We start from the raw sequence: 16,186 nt of genomic DNA, 5'->3' as shown, positions 1-16,186 counted from the left end.
GTGACAGTTGTAGGTTACAGTTTGACAAAAGCACAATGTTGTGTTATATTGCAAATGTACACAAATATATATATTCCAGTTTGAATAATTTCCTGTATAAGGACAGAGTATGTTTTTATGTCTCCATTGTTCAATCACGCCTCACACACACACACATTATTGTTTTAATCAGATCAGGCAAGTAATATCCTATCTTGTCCCTTAAAGGTGCAAAACGCAAGTATCTGAGTTTTTGCAGAACTACGCCCCCTCTGGCGGCAAGCGAAACTCTTGGAACACACCATAGACTGTAAAAAAAGATGGACGACGCCCCTTCGCTCTTTTCCATCAGAGAGAACTGAAGCCGCCAGTGTCTCGATATGATGCTGACATCTTGGAACTTGAGTCTGCGCACTTGCGTGTTTCGGGACCAGTCATGCGCAGTCGTGAGCAGGAAGTAAAGCCGGCGAAATCTGTCTGCTTCGTTCTTCTACAATGATGTCTGCTGATTGCAGAACCTCGTTAAAATAAGGTAAATACAACTACTAACCACATAATCAACGTTATTAAAAAAAAGTCCGCTGGTGCTTCAGTGACTACCTCGCACAGAGAACCTGTCAATCACAGCTGTCAATCATGATGTCAGAGCGCCGTTATTTTATCATCACATAACTAACTAAAAACATGGGCGAGGCTAGCCCCTTTTTAGGGGTGCTTCAGCACCCCTAAAAAGGAGCTCAGCACCCCTAAAACTTGGAGCAAGAAATGTTGTTATTCTAAAAATTTTGTTCGTCTTTGACACGGTTAAATAATGTCCAAAACATACTCAGTAGTTTGTGGTTTAAAATGAAATGAAAATGAAAACATTTCTCTTCTTCTAACGTTACTTCTTAAAAACAAACTTATTTTAAAAACGAACACTTGAAATTACATCAACGTGATAGAAACTACAGTAAATGACAGAAACTATCTTTGGAAAAGGAATATGTGAAGTGTAATTTAATTGTTTAGTTGGTCTCGCGTCCCATTGAATAACATGGGGAGGCCATTTCACAAGATGTAAACAACACTGGTCCAGAAGCACTTCCTGTTTCAGTTTTTTAACACTACATAAAAGCTGGGATAAAATACAACCAACAGAACATTTAAAACTGAATCATCTTTAAGATGTTTTCTTTACATGTGAAATAAAGAAAACCGTTACAAACTGAAACAGGAAGTGCTTCTGGACCAGTGTTGTTTACATCTTGTGAAATGGTCTATAGGTCCGGTCACAGGGGGGGCGATCGAGACGTTTTGGCTTCACTTTTGAGGGCTTGTGCGGCACGCTTGGAACACACACATACACGCATGTTTGCACGAGCTGTTCATAACCAAAGGAGCATCTTTTTGCAGCCCATTCTCACTCCCAAGGCGTCACCTAACTGACGCCTTGGGAAGAATTTGGACATGCTTCAATATCTGACGCTTTAGGCGCCCTTTAGCGTCAGTTAGATGACGCCCTAGGATCGCGTGTACCCTACCCCCACCCCACACCTAAACCTAACCGCGTCCTCTAAATGACGCTTTCCTTTAGCGTCAGTTAGATGACGCCGTAGGATCGCGTCATGTAAGTGACGCTAAAGGGCGCCTAAAACGTCAAATATTGAAGCATGGTCAAAGGTGACGCCTTGGGGTGAGAATGCGTTGCTTTTTGTCAACACATCTTTTGTTACTACAGGGGGTTTAACTGTTAATACAGTTATAAATCTGCAAGTCATTTAAAATATATGAAAGGAAAGGCATTTGAGTAAATTACACACTTATGTCTGTGTGTGAGGGGAAAACAGGGGTAGTAGAAAACTTTGTTTTTTGTTTCCATCGATCTCCATGTTGAACTGTTTTATGTGCTTACTGTCTCCACTCATGATTGTATTATATGGAAACACGTTCATGAACAATATAAGTTATTACTTTGTATAGGACCCGTTTGAGCCCTAGAGCAGACCGCCCGGAGATCTCTCCGTTTGTTGAAAGCCTTCCTGATGTTGACTCTCGTCTTGTTCCGATGCCTGGCATTACCATTTTATTATCATTTTATTAATTAATTAACTAATAATGCTAAGTCAACTTTAATGTAAAGAGCTGGACATTAATTAAATAATGTCAAATATTAAATGTAGGATATTAATTAGAGTTGCCAGACTAAAGATTTTACTAGATTAGTAGTCATTAATTTAAGCAATTATCAATCATGGGTTCAGGCTAAATATTCCGCGCTCAAGCGCATGGATAAAACTTGTCGCAAAAGTAGGCTAAAATAAATGTCTTGAAAAAAAATAACGAAGCATTTTAATTGTTAATAAACTAGTCTTTTCTAAATCATTCAGTGTAGGCTGCCTGCAAACATCTCCATATCCGCTGTAATTGCGCCTTATACGACAGGGTTATTGTTTTTTCGTGGACACATTTTTTATAATCTTTGTATGAAGACTATTTCGCATGATTGTGAGGATTATACACTGTTTTCCCGTTCATTGTTTAGATTCGCTCCAATTCACAGAGACCATGAAATACTTGTAAAATATTTTATTTTACAAAAGCTCGTTATTTTACAAGTTTTCTTGTTGTTGTGAGTTTACACAAATAAGTTGCGACTGATGTATTATTATTTTTAATAAATGATGGAGATTTTAGGTTGTTTCCACTGTTGATAGGGAAATGTGAGTGATGGCACCGGCGCCTCAAGTGCGCGCTCCATACTCCCTACAAACACTTAGAAATAGCTAGCAGCGGGATGGGGATCGACGTCTCGTTCAAGCCTTAAAAAATAAAATAGGCCTAGTAAAAATGCACAGAGCATGTGTTTCCCAAAAGCATCGTAACTTAAGTAGCACTTGAAAATCTTCGTAGAACTACAAGTGCTCTGGAGTAATCGTAAATCCCCAAGTGCATCGTAAGAAGACAACCGCAGGTGACACTTTTATCTAGATTTAATAGACGAATCCGACGAGCGTTCTGTGTAGGCTGCCATCTTGTGGCGACGCCATTAGTGAGCTGTTTCCCCGGTGCATATAGACATATGCACCGGTATGTAAACAAACCTCGGTGATAACGCGAACTCACCCTCGATGACAGCTACAGCCAGGCAGAATGACTTGTTGGTTTGATCTGTGACTGCAGTGGCCTCCAGTCACAGATGAAGGTACAAACGATCTTACAGATTAACGTTATTTATGAAAATAGCTTAGTAAGCTAGCTAGGCTAACGTTTGCTAACGAGGAAACTATAAAAAGATCTGTCCATTTGGCAACAATAAATAAATAAATGAATGAAATCAAATAAACAAATTCATGTTTTTCATTTGTGTCCATTATTTATCTCATTTTCACATTGCAACAGGCAAGGGTAAGGTAACGTTACAGCTAGAAAGTATACATAATATCGACCAATTAGTGTTTTTAAACCATGGAAAGAGGTCAATATAACAGCAGTAAAACAATTATGTCACATAACATTACATTTAGCTCAGGAAAGCCATTTAATGACCATAGCATGTTAATTGAATAGAAAAAACAGCAAGAGAGGAGATTTTGCTGATCACTATATCACATATTTATTATATTTTTTTTACTCATGTCATTAAATAATTGTTATTATACGCGAATGTCCACGTCTTGTACTCGCCCAGGAAATCTGTAAACCGTACGGCACCAGACAGGGGCAGTCGACCCGGGGTATTCACAATGTTTTCTCTTCAAAATTTAAATTTTACTGCCACCATTGAAACAATAACGGAAACTGTTTACCCACTCGACATTATACAAGGGGTAACGTTGTAACGTTAGTGACAGTCGTAAATCGCGGGCTGTTTATTCCAGTGGACGCAAGTTGCAACTAAAACAATAGGAGGCAATGGCGCAACGCTACCCAGCAACAGCTCAGTAATGGCGCCCCGCTTCCGGTAGTTTCGCCGGATTCGTCTATAGATTACACTAGCCTGGCTGCGCCCTCCTACGCACTTCCGCTCAATTTCATTTTACTTCTGTACTACATCTGGGATCGCTCCATATCCTCCTTAGGTTTCCAGAAATCAATTTTTTGTAGGACCAATCAGCGAATAGAGGGAGTGGCTGGCTGAGAACGATGACGTTGATGTAAGCGCGTCAGTTTGAGTTCAGTAATGGCAGCGGAGAATAACGTGAGAAAAGCTATTCGGTCCGTTGTTAGAAAAGAAACTGCCGAATATACAGAATTTAAAGCCGGATTGTTATCGTCTCACCTCTTGTTGCACAACTGAGGACCAAGTGAAGGAGGCAGAAAGTTTAGAAGTTTGTGCTGGGCAGCTCGTGCACGATGACCGTGACATTTTGGACGGACGGTTTAGCCTGGTGTTCGCGGTGTTCGGAAGCCCCGAGTCCTGGCTGCTAAACTATTGTTGAAGATCCGCTCAGGAGTCATGTCAGTCGCTCATATTCCCAACTGTATATTTACTGATTCTTGTGAGGAATAGAACATTTTGAGCCCCTTTGTGCACTTGTGCAGGAGGTTGGTGTGTCAGTTTTACATGTTGTAAATCATACAAATTGGTTGTGATTTAAAAAAAAAATAATTGTCATAAATAAAAATGTGAAAAACCATGCTTTGAAGATATTTGATTTTCAGTTTTAGATGGCAATGGTTGATTTGTTTTACTAAAAAAACTAAATGCCATATAAAAATGTACAAACACGTACTTTGAAGACCATAATTAAGGTAATTAAGAAACAATAAGATGTAATATGAAAAATTGTTGTTTATTACACATCTGCAGATAGAGACAGACTGATCATTCACTGTAGCAGCTAACGTTACAGCATTTGCGGCAGATCAGAAACGACCACAGCAGCGTATTTGTAATGATTAGACACAGCTTCCACCGTTGGATGTATATATCACTGTCCTTCGTGTAAAATATACATTTCTAATTAATAATTGTTCCTAGATTAACAAAACCTGCGGCGCTCGTTGACTGAAATCCTATTGTAAACATAATCCTCTTCGGCGCGTGACATACGTCACTCACGACACCCCGTTAGCGATTAGCGATTGGCAGATCGTGAGTGACTTTGGGCAGATCCAATAGATTTGAACTTTAATAGTGAACCCGCCTACAAGGAAGGAAACGTTTCTCAATGGAGCGGTTCCAGACTCTATGTGGAAATGAAATGAACTAGAGTCTGGTTGAACCAGGCAAAGATTACACTGCATGTACATAAGTATAATATAGCCTATAGGTTTTGATTGTACTTTATTGTAGACTTTGTTGTACTCGTGTTTTGTTTAAATGAATAAATTAAGTAATTAAAAAAGAAGAAAAAATAGAAATAGCCTACACATTTAAATTAAACGAATTAATGAACAAACAAAAAAAATCATAAAATAAGTAATCTGGGAAATATTGAAGACCGGGCAAAATAGGGATGAAAAAAAATCTGTCAATAACTTCTGACATGCACGAAAACCAGCCATGTATTGGGCATTTCTTGCGGACCTCCTTCCCTGATCTTTGAACACGGTTGCAGTTAGTTTGCAATGTGATAATGTCCTTCCAGATGTTTTGTTTTTCCTTATTTGTATGTCCTTTAATTCTGTTAAAAATAAAATCTTTGTTTCCCTCTATCTCCTCTAGAAGAACATTAATTTTATCTTTTTGAAACGTATATCTTCTCTTGTTTTTGTTCAGCCATTTTGCCAGTAGGCTATAGGTGTTTAATATCCATATAGACTTGTCTTGATTTCTAATCCACAACAAATGACGATTATTAGGTTAAACGTTCATAAAACGATTCCATATAAGGTTATCTTTCAGCACTTTGCAAATAGATAGCGACTCTGTCGCGCTTTCATGTTAAGTGCATTTTTGGGAAACGCGCGTGGAATTGCGGAGAGCGTTCGTGCACGTACACTCTTAGAAGAAATGGTTCTATTTAGAACCAGAAATGGCTCCATCCCCCGCTTCATATATGGAACTCCAAAATGGTTCTATAGAACCATTTTTTTTGGAAAAAGGTTCTATTGGAACCCTTTTAGGGGTTCCAAATAGTACATAGCGCTGATAGAACCTTTTAAGGTTCTATATAGAACCGTTTCTTCTAAGAGTGTAGAGAGCGCTCTTAGAAAAGATACATTGTTATTGGGAAAGCCGGCCCTGGGCTGGGTTTCCCAAAAGCATCAAAAAGCCCAAGTTGATCGTAAAAACGATCGTAAGACTGATGTTAATATTATAGTCTGTTTCCCAAAAAGCATCATAACTTAAGTAGCACTTGAACATCTTCTTAGAACTACGAGTGCTCTGCAGTAATCGTACATCCCCAAGTGCATCGTAAGAAGCACTATAACACCGTTTGTACCACAATACGCCGTAATTTGCGGCGTCTTTTCATCTTAAACGCCGTAAACACCGGCGTTTTGAGAATGAAACGCGTTTGGATAGTGGCGAAATTTGACCCTTTTGGCTTTCCATAGAATAACGTACGCGTGGGTAAACGTGTGGATAAACGTCCGAATAACGTACGTGTGGATCAACGTCTGGATAACGTGTGTGGATAAACGTGTGAATCAACGTCTGGATATAATTAATAGTTAGGCTGAATTCTATCAGCTCATTATTGTAGGTTACCTTTTTAATTTGGGATTTGATCATAACACACACTGTTTTCATGTTTTGGGGGGGTTTACAACACTATTATATACACTCACCGGCCACTTTATTAGGTACCCCATGCTAGTAACGGGTTGGACCCCCTTTTGCCTTCAGAACTGCCTCAATTCTTCGTGGCATAGATTCAACAAGGTGCTGGAAGCATTCCTCAGGGAGTTTGGTCCATATTGACATGATGGCATCACACAGTTGCCGCAGATTTGTCGGCTGCACATCCATGATGCGAATCTCCCGTTCCACCACATCCCAAAGATGCTCTATTGGGTTGAGATCTGGTGACTGTGGAGGCCATTTGAGTACAGCGAACTCATTGTCATGTTCAAGAAACCAGTCTGAGATGATTCCAGCTTTATGACATGGCGCATTATCCTGCTGAAAGTTGCCATCAGAAGTTGGGAACATTGTGGTCATAAAGGGATGGACATGGTCAGCAACAATACTCAGGTAGGCTGTGGCGTTGCAACGATGCTCAATTGGTACCAAGGGGCCCAAAGAGTGGCAAGAAAATATTCCCCACACCATGACACCACCACCACCAGCCTGAACCGTTGATACAAGGCAGGATGGATCCATGCTTTCATGTTGTAGACGCCAAATTCTGACCCTACCATCCGAATGTCGCAGCAGAAATCGAGACTCATCAGACCAGGCAACGTTTTTCCAATCTTCTATTGTCCAATTTCGATGAGCTTGTGCAAATTGTAGCCTCAGTTTCCTGTTCTTAGCTGAAAGGAGTGGCACCCGGTGTGGTCTTCTGCTGCTGCAGCCCATCTGCCTCAAAGTTCGACGTACTGTGCGTTCAGAGATGCTCTTCTGCCCACCTTGGTTGTAACGGGTGGTTATTTGAGTCACTGTTGCCCTTCTATCAGCTCGAACCAGTCTGGCCATTCTCCTCTGACCTCTGGCATCAACAAGGCATTTCCGCCCACAGAACTGCCGCTCACTGGATGTTTTTTTCTTTTTCGGACCATTCTCTGTAAACCCTAGAGATGGTTGTGCGTGAAAATCCCAGTAGATTAGCAGTTTCTGAAATACTCAGACCAGCCCTTCTGGCACCAACAATCATGCCACGTTCAAAGTCACTCAAATCACCTTTCTTCCCCATACTGATGCTCGGTTTGAACTGCAGGAGATTGTCTTGACCATGTCTACATGCCTAAATGCACTGAGTTGCCGCCATGTGATTGGCTGCTTAGAAATTAAGTGTTAACGAGCAGTTGGACAGGTGTACCTAATAAAGTGGCCGGTGAGTGTATATATATATATATATATATATAATATATATATATATATATATATATATATATATATATATATGTGTGTGTGTGTATATATATATATATATATATATATATATGTGTGTGTGTGTGTGTGTGTGTGTGTGTGTGTTTAATATTGGTAATCATGGACGGCGCTAGAGCGGGCAAGAAAGCACCGCCAAATATTATTTCTGGAATCAATTATTATTCAGGCTGTGTTCTATGCAGGCAGCCTTGAAATAAATGGTGCAGGGAAAAAAGTAAACTTTCTATTTCGGGATATTGATTCATTATTTAAACATAATTATCTGTTATTTCGACGTAATAACGGGACAGTCCCGGCTATTCCCAAAACTGTGGTCCGGGACCACCAGTGCTCCGTAGTCCAAGGTGGTTCGGGAAAGACAAAATATTTTTTTTACCTTCATTTTACTAGGAAATTCCGATAAAAAAAAGTAAAAAGAATATTTAGGGCTGTATTGATACATTTTTTTATTAAGCTTTATCCAAGTGTTTTTATTACTGTATTTCCTACTCCATTGCTAAATAAACCTGTTGTTCAAGTGAACCTGATTATGCTCTCAGGTGCTTGTAAATAAATAAATGAAATATGTAACAGCCTTTGTGTGCAGTAAACTTTCTAAGCCTGTTGTACTGATGTGATGACCAGTTATAGTTTTAGTGCTAGTGAGCCTAGAGGTGCGTATTATTTCCGGAAGGACTGTAGACCGATTTTATTATGTGTATTATGAGGTGGTCCGCAAAAATTCTTGATTACATATTGGTCCACACACAAAAAAGTTTGAAAAACCCTGGTCTAATCTGCATTAAACCACTTTAAGCGTTTTTTTAATGATTTTCTATGGGAGTAAAATGCTTAATAACGAGTAATTAAACGAGTTGCGTTCATATTTATTTATTACTTACCATAATGATTAATAAATGCATGCAAAATTATCCGTACGTACTTGATAAATGTTGCAGATATGATTTACAAACGAATGCCTTTTAACTTGTTTGCAAACTTCAGAATTAAATGAATGTGCAGCCATTTCTACAAATAATGAGTCTGCAAGCCTGAGTTGTATAGCCATTAAATAAGCGCATTTAGTTTCATATTTGTTATAATGTTATTTTTTTGTTCCATCTGTGATTATGAAAATAGATAAGCAATAGAGAGATGTGGCCTGGGTCGACAGATATGATTTTGACCACTTCATTAAGTTTTGTTTAGAAGAAAGCCTTTATTTAAAGTACTTTTCATTTTGTATAGCCTAAATTGTATTCATTTTAATCAATTTTTCATCAACCAATTGCCTAGATTTAATAAATAAAGCAAATAACAGACAGCCATAAGCATGGAGTTGCGCTCGGCCGCGGTCACTCGTGGCTAATTCGTAACAATTCATACGACCTCAGTCGTACAAATTAGTACGATTTTTGCTAAATCGTACATATTTTACGAATTGGCCAATTCGTATGAATTCGTACGAATGACCTACCCCTGACCCCGCCCCTAAACATAACCGTCACGTGGGTTTAGACAAATCGTATGAATTCGTACGAGTGAGGTCGTACGAATTCGTATACGAATTAGCCACTTTTTAATCACTCGTACGAATTCGTACGAATTGGTCGTGAGATAGGGTAGGCACATCTCGTCATAAATGAAACGAACCTATGAGAAATAGCCTAGAGTAGGCTAGTCTATTTATTTTAGTTTTGAACTGTTTCGTTTAACTATCTGATCACACTCGTGGTCTTCGGGGTCTATTGGACCCCAGACAATAAGATTTAATTTTGTAACAGAACAATATTTTTTTAACAAATATAATTTCTCTGTTTATTAATGTTTTTACTCAACATTTGTGCAGTTTTTGGAGGATTTGATTTTTTGTTTATTTCTATAAATAAATAAATATTTATTTAAATAGGATTTTTACAAAAAAAAAAATGCATTTTATGTTAAATAAACTTTAAAAAAGACCCAGATTTCTAACTTTCATTCCTGGGGATACCATGGATAATTTTACAAGGTTTAATGTAAGATTTTTTCCCATTTTTTTGGAAAAACAGGTTAAAATTTGTAATAAGTCACTTTAACCACTAGATGGCTGTAGAGCTCCACTCGGTCTATGCACTATTTGAATTACTGAAAGATATAGTTTCTAAAGTTGGATTCATATCTAAGTATTATAAAATCACAATTATAACAAAAATAAAATACTTTTTGTCAAAGTTTAGCATTTGTTTTTGTACTAAAAAAAACAATAGTTTTTTAATAATGTTAAATTATTATTAGAATCAAACCTGAACAACATGTTACAGAGAAATGTTGGAGTCCTATAATATTTGATCATTTATTTCAACTGAACAGCAATAACAAATTAGCAAATAAAGCAGTAAAAATAAATTATTTGTAAAAAAACAAAACAAAAAAAACTATTGTTCTGTTACAAAAATAAATGTTATTAGACCACGAGTGTGACTATTTTTGTCACGATAAAAACAGATAACATTCCATTTTAAGTTTTTTTTTTCTTTTGTAGATCTAGAAAGTGTTGAGAGTCGTAGGAAGCTTAATACCATTTGGAAAAAGAGAACTTTTTTTTTTTTAAATTCAATCAAGTCATTTGGGGTCCAGTGGACCTCGAAGACCATCAGACACTCTTAGAAGAAAAGGTTCTATATAGAACCTTTAAAGGTTCTAAAGCGCTATGTATTTGGAACCCCTAAAATGCAATGCATGGGAATGATCACAAAATTCAAGATATGGGGGTTAAAAATGTAATTAATCAATATTACACGAGGGGTGCCATTTCAGTTATCCTTCTAAAATCTGCATGATTAAAATGCGATATTAAGTTACTACAACAGTTTAATAAACAATAATTTAATTACAACTAAAATAAAAGCTTATAAATAACCTTTGTGCCAAAGGGGTTCTTTCTTGTCATTATCATCCTTTTTTTTTTTTTTTTTTTGGCATAAAAGGTCCTTTGCAGTTGAGTAAAGAACCCTATGCTACATATATACAACCCTTTTTTCTAAGAGTGGAGGGTTAAAGACATTTCAAGCTTTCTGTTAAGGCTATCCTATAGGCCTCGGCATAGATGGCATGGTGTTCTCAACGCGTAGCAGAAATTGCAGAGTCCAAACATTTGCTCTCTTTGGGTGGTGTTCCCATTTATTATAAAAGTATGAAAGGGAATAATTTACATTAAAATGGTACTTCACCCAGTGCTAAATAATAAAGTGCTGTCGTGCTGTTGGTATTAAGTGCTCACGGCTACGGTAAGAACCGCGTGTTCCTCACCATCCACACCATTTTCCTAACTAATTGCCACACCTGTAAATATACCCAATTCCCAGTGACGTGTCACACCCAGTGCAACACTCCCACCAAGTGGCTAGTATAAGTAATAGCAATATTAAACTATCCAAAAAAGGTGAATTTATAAATGGCTCCTACACTCCGGCCACATAATTGTGAACATTTACTTTAACCACACTTACATATTTTAACTTAAGGAGTCATTTATTTGCAATGCTAATCTAAGTGAAATCATCTTCTCTTGAGTTTAGGACATCTGTGGTCAGATCATCTAGTCAGGACCTCATCTGTGACACTTCGACTTCCATCAAAAGACAGATCTTCGTTTCAGGCCGTTCCAGCTGACCGTTTTTATTTTCAACAGCACGGAGCGGACAAAGCCTTTCTTGTCAGGGTACGTCTGTGTAATTTTTTCCATCAGCCAGGACCCTTGTGGAGCGACAGGATCCATTATAACCACAATGTCTCCAACAGAAAAGCCTTTTTTTGGTCTCATCCACTTCTGCAGCATTATTTGATTCTAGAAGACCCTCTTGCTCCATTATATGATTCTCTCCCTCTTCAGTTTGTCCTTCTCCAGTAGGGTTCAGCTTTTCTGACTGAGCCTCGAGATCCCTGTCGCACTTCAGCACCCGAGTGGACTGTGCGCTCTTCTCATTCTCCACTCTACTTACTTCCTGTAGCTCCTGCTTGACCAATGAAAGTTCTGCTCTCTGTTCCTGAGCCTCTGCTTTGGCTGATACCAGCTGGACCTGAGTTTCTGACAACGATGCCTTCAGCTGAGACATTTCTTCTGCATACGTCTGACTGATGTTTATGGATTCCAGTTGTTTAATCCAGCTGGCCACTCAGCTCGTTGGTGTCCTGTATTTCCACATTTATCGTCTCCTCCGGGACCTTCACCAGATCCAGAGCCGTCTGTTTTTGCTTCTCAGCGTCTGAAACCTTCCACATGAGCTCGCCATCCTCCACACTACTCTGCAAGACTTTCAGCATGCTCTCCATTTCACTATGAGTTGATCTGTACTGCTCACACTCAGCCTGAAGTGACCTCCGTCTCTCTTCCGATAGAATGAGTTTCTGCTGCAGATCAGTCACATCTGAGCTGGACATTATGTGCTGCTGTTCTGCTGGACTCTGCTGATTTTCTGTCAGGTTCTTCTGTGCTTCATGTGTGAATGCTTCCAGCCAGTTTGTCTGATGCATTTCTATGTTGATGTGAGGGAACAGTGTCTGGAAAGCGTTTCTGGTGTCTGTCTGGAAAAAGCTCAGCTGCTGCTCAACTTCACTCTGTGCGGCCTTGGCCTGGCTCAGTCTTTCTTCACTCAGCCTCTCAGTAGCACATAGGGCTTCCACTGTGGCATAGTTTTTACCTTGCAGTTCGTTACTCTTGGCCTTCACTTGCTTCAACTCTTCTTTAAGCTGTTGAAGTTCCTCCCCCAGCGAGATCATGCATGCGTCCTTCTCCAGATTCTCAAATGGCGATTCAGCTTCAATAGTATCAGCACTTTCCATCTTCTCCAGCTAAGCCTGTAGGGATGCCACAGAATCTTCAGTTTCTTCCCTGACACTCTTAAGTTCATAAATTTGCTCTTTTAGCCTTGCGACTGAGATCCTATTGGCAGTGACAGCTGGATGGCCCATCTTGCCTTTACGCGGTTCACCACCTCTCAGTGGACCATTCACGACCCACCCCAGTTGAGTCCTGACAGCATATGGTCCTTCACCTTGGCTATTTATTATCTCCCATGGGTCCATGAGCTTCGGCGCATTGGTGCCTATCAGCAATTCTACCTCTGCCTCAAAACTGGGAACTGTAATGCCTTTCTTAATGTATTTCCATCCCTCTAGGTCCTGTTGAGTGAGAATGTTATTTCTACTCACAGGTATGGTACTCTGAGTGTAGACTTCAGGTAAGTCCAGGAAGTTTTCTTCATTCAAGCCAGAAACCTCGAGACCACTAAGCAAGAATGTGTCTACAGACCTCTCTTGGCCAAGAGTATGGAGGAAGAATGCTAGTCTTGACTCTTGAAAGTTTTCTTCTCATGAGATGCTGGGTACAGAAAGAAGCTGAACGCCCCGCGTCTAGAAAGGCAGGTGTTAATAATTGTGCTCCCGGACTTGGCCTTCACCTGTACAGGCACAATAGCGAGAACCCATTCATCACTTCCGGCCCCAGTATGGCCACACGTCTCCAATGACACAGGTGCATTATTGACTGACACTTCCTGTGCTTTAGATTCAATTTGCAGGACAGTTGGATGTTTGTGTTTACATGTATCACATGTCAAAGGCTTGTCACATTCCCTGCTCATATGACCTCTCCTCAGACAGCTGAAACACACTCTGCCTACTTTCAAAGCCTCCAATTTCTCCCTGTGTGTCATCTCATCAAGCTGTGAACACTTCTCCACTGAATGCTGGCTCTTACACACACAGCATTAGGGATGCACCGAAATGAAAATTCTTGGCCGAAACCGAAAACCGAAAAAGAGGAATCCAAGGCCGAAAACCGAAAACCGAAACACCGAAAGAAATTATGCCAATTATTAGTATCATTGCATTTATGGCTATGACTGTGTACAAACTTTACTAAAATCAAGGCATTGCAATTGCATAAATTAATATAACATTTTCAAAGAATAAATCAATTACAAATTATGCAAATATATATTTAGCACAATGCACAGTATAAAATAAAATTCAAACTAAAATGTTTAACTTGACCCCACTTATTACACTAAATAATAATCTACTGGCCTGCAGAAAGGTTTTAAAATGAAATGTTCTCTCAAAAACAAAGCCAACCGCAAACTTCTCATCACATTAGCACCCAGTTTGCAGGTCTAAATTAGTTACATTTTTAAAAATGTAGCATACAATAGCATAAAAAGCCTTTTTAAATGAACAATGGTCCATGTTTAATACAAATGATGAAACTTAATGAAACATGTAGCCTAGTGAATGTAGAAAATATTTAAGACAGCATTAATTTAGTTCTATACATGTTCCCATATACATTTTTTTTTTTTTTTTGTAATGTCACAAGTAATAATCTCAGGGTTTACTGGGTTTTACATGATTATTTTTGTATTGGTGGTGGAATACTAAAAAATAAACATCGTCATGTATTTATCGGTCTTCTTCTCGCCGATTCCTGATGGTTAGAGGACAGTTACTTTACTTGAGTCGTCCCCTCAGTCGTTTCAAGGAATACAACGGAGAGCGCGTCAAGTATAAACGCCTCGACCGTTTGGAGCGGTGCACGCGCTGTTTGTGGAGACTCGCGCTGCCTTGTTTACTTTCGCCTTCCTGCTCTAAACAATGCGTGCCGCCATGACGACGACTCCGGTTCCGAGCGGGTCAAAAGCGGTGCGCGCGCTGTCTGTGGAGACTCGCGCTGCCTTATTTATACTTTCGCCTGCCTCCGCAGCGCGTGTCTCCACAGACAGCGCGCGCACCGCTCTTGACTCGCTCGGAACCGGAGTGGTCGTCATGGCGGCACGCATTGTTTATAGGTGGATAAACAAGGTTTCCGTCTCATCGCGGGTTCAGATACACTGAAATACGTCCACACCACAGACATGTTGCTTCAGACAAGCACATGCAGGTCGCGGTTTCTGTTTGCGTCATCACAACATTTCGGCCGTATTGTTTCAGTGATAAAAGTCTTTCGGCCGAAAACCGAAAATGCACTTTTGGGCCATTTTCGGCCGAAAATTTTCGGCGGCCGAATATTCGGTGCATCCCTACACAGCATGACTCTTCGTCATTCTTTTGTGAAGCTGGCCCTCTGCGCTGTTGATGCCATGCTGCTGATGTAGTTGATCCTGAAGCAATATTGATGGCAGCAACAGTAGCTTGGCCTCGTCCAGTGTGTCTACTCTTGGGGTTAGAGGGAGGATCTGGTGGCGTACCCGGTAGGTCACCAAAAAGAGGATCAGACAGAATCTTTACCTGACGCTCAATGAAGACCACAAAGTCTGGGAACATAGCTCTATAACCACGGTGCTTCTGTAGCTCCCAAGCGACAGACCTCCATTTCTCCCTCAGTTTATATGGCAACTTCATCATTATCAGGCGAAGATTGGATGGCACGTTCAATTCCTCCATATGTTGTAAATCTTCCATGACATTGCAACAGTCCCTTAAAAAGTTTGAAAAAGACTGCAGAGCATTAATGTCATCAACCCTCATCATAGGCCACGTCATAGCCTTCTCCATATAAGCTACAGCAATTTTTATTTCATTTCCGAAGTATTCTTTCAATAAATTCTTTGCTCTCTCGTAACCCTGCCCAGGAGCCATGTTATAGCAACTTCGAACCAGTTCCCTTGGCTGCCCTCTGGTATGTTGCTCAAGGTAATAAAGACATTCTTGTTTATCTGTAGTTTTCTTTTCAATAGCTTGCTCGAACGCTCTAATGAAGGCAGCATACTTAAGTGGGTCACCATCAAACTCTGGGATAGCTCGTGGCGGAAGAGAGGCTAAGGCTTGGTTCTGAACCAGCTGAGCAATGATGTTAGTTTGCTGTTGCATAAGGTCATACAAAGGAGAATATATAATATATAAAAATATATAAATGGCTCCTACACTTTCTATATATAAAGCTTGAAATGTCTTTAAACGAAACAATTCAATATTAAATACTCTCTGTAATCCATTATCCACACGTAAGTTATCCACGCGCTTATCCACACGTAGGTTATCACACGTCATTGGTCATGGTATTGTACGTGACGATCGACACAATGATTGCTTAGTTTGCAAAGTAAATGCACAAATCACACCTCATACTGAGCAGCCGCGTCAAAGAGTATAGAAGAACAAGAGGCGAAACTCTGATGCTTTTTTGGTAACAGCCACTAGATGGCACTTTGGTAGCGCAGCCGCCATATCGGGGTGAAAATTCAAACTGAGTTACTGGACAAC

General features: G+C 39.8%; 1 protein-coding gene and 1 pseudogene across 5 annotated transcripts in view; both read right to left on the bottom strand.

Moving 5' to 3' along the window:
• chst10 (carbohydrate sulfotransferase 10) overlaps window positions 1-16,186 on the bottom strand; it is a 70,398-nt gene that overhangs the window by 15,484 nt on the left and 38,728 nt on the right. The window lies entirely within an intron of this gene.
• On the bottom strand, window positions 10,189-14,616 carry LOC148978578 (ribosome-binding protein 1-like; annotated as a pseudogene).

The sequence above is a fragment of the Pimephales promelas genome, chromosome 6 (assembly GCF_988280905.1).
Source record: "Pimephales promelas chromosome 6, fPimPro1.hap1.1, whole genome shotgun sequence".
Classification (NCBI taxonomy): Eukaryota; Metazoa; Chordata; class Actinopteri; order Cypriniformes; family Leuciscidae; genus Pimephales; species Pimephales promelas.
Note: the sequence above shows the minus strand (reverse complement) of the source record. Positions and strands in the feature narration are given on the sequence as shown.